The sequence below is a fragment of the Solanum tuberosum genome, unplaced genomic scaffold, assembly GCF_000226075.1.
Source record: "Solanum tuberosum cultivar DM 1-3 516 R44 unplaced genomic scaffold, SolTub_3.0 scf00056, whole genome shotgun sequence".
In the NCBI taxonomy this organism is placed as follows: domain Eukaryota; kingdom Viridiplantae; phylum Streptophyta; class Magnoliopsida; order Solanales; family Solanaceae; genus Solanum; species Solanum tuberosum.
The window spans coordinates 1,658,686-1,662,880 of record NW_006238986.1 but is presented as its reverse complement, the minus strand read 5'-3'; positions in this window follow the sequence as shown (position 1 = coordinate 1,662,880).

Here is a 4,195-nt window from a genome sequence, read left to right as displayed (position 1 = left end):
ATTTCCAGAAGCAAAAACGGGATTTTTCTCTTTTCTCTCAATCTCTAAAACGAATCTCTCTTGATTTTTCTCTCTTGTGTTTCTGAAAATAAGACCAAATAAGCCTTATATATGCCACATAATATTTGGGTTATGGGCTAAAGTGGGCTGGTCCTAATAAGACTTTTATTTATCCACATAGGAAGGGAAAGAAAAGATCCTAAAACTTGATGAAAATAAGATCCTTGTGATGCATGTGTTGCCGATCCTGATTACCTTAATATGCATCATCTAAATATGAACATCGAATGATGTCTATACATGAAACGTACGATATGTAATATAGTTAAATAAAATAACTGGGTAAAATTGAACATACCAACCTGAACGAAAAACTCTGAAGATAGATTGAATTAAAGCCAACTATTTAGTTAAAATAAGATTATTCTACTGAAAAGTTGGGGCATGTTCTAAGAGGCCGTTTGGATTGACTTATTACTTTTGGTATATAAGTCAAAATCCATAAGTTATTTTAACAAAAGTGTTTAAAATTCATTTTAGCTTAAAAGCACCTAAAATAAGTCAATTCAAACAGACTTTAAACAGACTCCAAAAGTGATTAACTGAAACAAGTTGAATATCTGAGATTGAGAAGAGAAAAATGTAAAATAGTATGCAAGTTACTTTAAAATACTTTCATCTTCTAATAATATAAAATTGTCCTACAATTTAAACTGAAAACATGTCTAACACTGTAAGTATGAAAAATCATCATATCTATAAATGCATAAGTAATTACATCAGTTCAAATTCTAAAAATATAGAGATATAATCTTTAAGTGGGAGTTTCTACATTTGACAACACCATGTGAGCTCATGATGTCCAACTTATAATAATCTCAATTAGGAGAGTTGTCCTATAACTTACCAGAATACATATATGTAGGTATGATATAGATACTATTAAGCCTTTTGGGCTTAAAAAAGCAACCGAATAGCGGTGTGCTCAAATTCCACGATGGCACATAGTTATGAGACTTATATTTTCTGAACTCACATCCTCTCGGTGCTAAATAATTATCCTCCCAAAATAATCTGTATATACTAATATACTCTTAATTGTTTAAATTATTTCTCTGAATCAAGTATCAAAATTAGTAAACTTGTAGTACTACTGGCGAGTCTATGCTCATAATTACTATCTAAAATATACTGATATTTTGAGTTTTGATGGTAAAAATCATTTTCTTTGAAAATCATATCTATGTTTGCAACAAATAATTGTAAACTTTTGTAAGGAATCTTGCAAGTGACTAAGCCTTTTTTAAGAATATAATCTGCGAAATAAATATAATTAAATTTCATGAAAATATACTATACTTATAAAAACAATGCATCATATGATGTACTATGACTAGGTTTTAAAATAATTTTAGCTAAAAAGGTCCATGTGATAGAATAAACATGAACCATCACTCATGAAGAATCATCAATGAATATGAAATATAGCAATTTCAATGATAATAATTTAATAGTAAGAAGTTCGAATTAGAGGGAATTTGAAATCATAATCTTTCAAGGTAAAAATTATAGTTTTGATCTTACTAATTGAAATTGTAGATGTAGGGCATAATGACGAACTAGATGATAGCCTTACATACTTGTAGAAGACAATAAACCGGAAGGAAAGGCTCTTAATGGACTTGTTTGACCAAAACCTTATGTGCTTGACTTGTTTTAAATAATTAAACTTGCTCTTGACTTGGGTTAGAGAGAAAGAATGAGAGAATTGACTTAGGATATGATATTTATGCTTTTTGAAAGTCAAAGCGTAGTGGCATTGGATAATAGGGTTAAGATGAAAAACCCCTTAGAAACACATTTGAAAAGTCTGAAAACAATGACTAGGGGTCACTATACGACTAGTACTTTGATACCACAAGTTGTGGTTTTACCCGTGGTTGCCTGGGTGGATTTGGGACTCTCTAAATATTTTCATGGGTTAAAGTACATGGCGTACTATCGATGTCACGATCCGAGTCTACACCTTGGACGTGGCCGGCACTCGAGAATCATTGTTGGTCCCCAAGCGAATTCTCATCCTGGCTGACTACAAGCGGAAGACTAACTCAAACATACAAAGCTTAAAACTGAATAAAATTCATTGAATTCAAATACAAAGGTTTAACTCAAACGATTAACTCAGAATATAATAGAATATTCAACTAGCTAGAAATAGGTAACTCAAGTCTTTAAAACAGTTAACCATTGTTGGTCCCCAAGTGAACCATCATACTGGCTGACTACAATTGGAAGACTAACTTAAGCATGCAAAAGCTTAAAACTGAATAAAATTCATTGAATTCAAATACAAAGGTTTAACTCAAACGATTAACTCAGAATATAATAGAATATTCAACTAGCTAGAAATAGGTAACTCAAGTCTTTAAAACAGTTAACAAAATAAATGAAACAAAGTACTTCTCAAACTCTATTGTCTATCTATGAAGCCTCTAAATAACAAAGATGGAAGTCGGGACAAGACCCACGACATCCTGACAAAACTAAAAAGTAAATGGAACCCTCCGGAAGCTAGGAGGCACACCATTGCTAACTCGAACTGCAAGTGGTGTCAACGAAACGCCTATTGATGACCCTAGCTACATGTATATGCATCATGAAACGATGCAGGCCAAATGACGTCAGTACATGGAATGTACGAGCATGTAAGGGGAATTCTAAAGCATAAACATAAGCTTGAACCGGTGAAAAAGAAACATACTTACCTCTTCTCAACTCACTCAACTCAACTCAACTAAAAGTAACACAGTTCATCTCAACTCAGAGAAAAATAGGGCTCAACTCAATAATAAGAGACTCAACTCTGGGAAATATAGTTCAACTCAACTCAGAGAAATAAGGCTCAACTCAATAATAAGATACTCAACTCTATGAAACATAGTTCAACTCAACTCAGAGAAATAGGGCTCAACTCAACAATAAGATACTCAGCTCTGTGAAACATAGTGCAACTCAACTCAAAGAAATAGGGCTCAAATCAACAATAAGATACTCAAATCTGTGAAACATAGTAAAACTCAACTCAGAGAAATAGGGCTCAACTCATTATTAAGAGATTCAACTATGTTCAATATAAAGCAGTAGTAAAAATACATTATAAAGAAAAGCTTTTAAAATAGTAGATAGCAACTCAATGTATTGAAAAATACAATAATAACTCATTTGTATATAAAAATACAAAATAACTCTGTGGGAGATTCTCTAACCGACAACCATTACTATGAGCCATGTGATGATACAACGTCTAGCCCACGCTGCCAGAACTGTCATATACTTTGCCAGAGTATAGAATCTACTCACTAAGTGGATTCACTAGTCTATGCTAAAAAACAATAAGGAATCATCTAAAAAGTATGACCCTTTCTACCCACGTTGACTACATAGTTTATGAGGGCTGTGAGTTGTTAGAACTCTCCCCTATATCGGTGCTCAATACTATTCCCAAATTATAACTTAGCTCATATGTTTTTAAGAAAATATTTCCTCTTCCTCAACTTTGAGATTATTACTCAAAATATTTCTCTTAAAGGAGATAGTACTCAACTCTTCATGAACTCTTTTGGAAGTCGGTGTTTCCTCTCATCTTAAATGTAAAAACATTTACTCTTGAGAATACTTAGTTCCCATATATCATTTTGAAGAAAATGAACTCAACTCTACTCTTCCTCAAACTCAAATGCTCAAGTCTTAAATTTTTTATAAATAATTGTAAAAGACTTCTCAAAATAGAGTTCATGCCGAATTATGGACGTTAGCGACTCAATTCAAGGTTGTCAATAACCATACACAGAATTCAATACTCTGAACTCAACAACTCCAGAACTTAATGAATCAATGATAATACTCATCTCAAATAATGCTCGAATCAGAGGGTTCATGCGAAATTTATGGGCATGAACTATGTAACACCCCGTATTCGAAACAGACCAAAAATGCAGATTTTGAGAAGTTTCAGGTGCAACCCACGGTTGCCATCCATGGACCGTAGGTCAGACCATGGCCCGTGCTGGTGGTCCGTGGTTCAACACTGAAACCCCTCCCAGACCCAGCTCAGAAAATTTGGCTAAGTCCCGACTCACGGACAGACCCACGGTCCGTAGATCAGACCACGGTCCGTGGTCTGTGTCCGTGGATC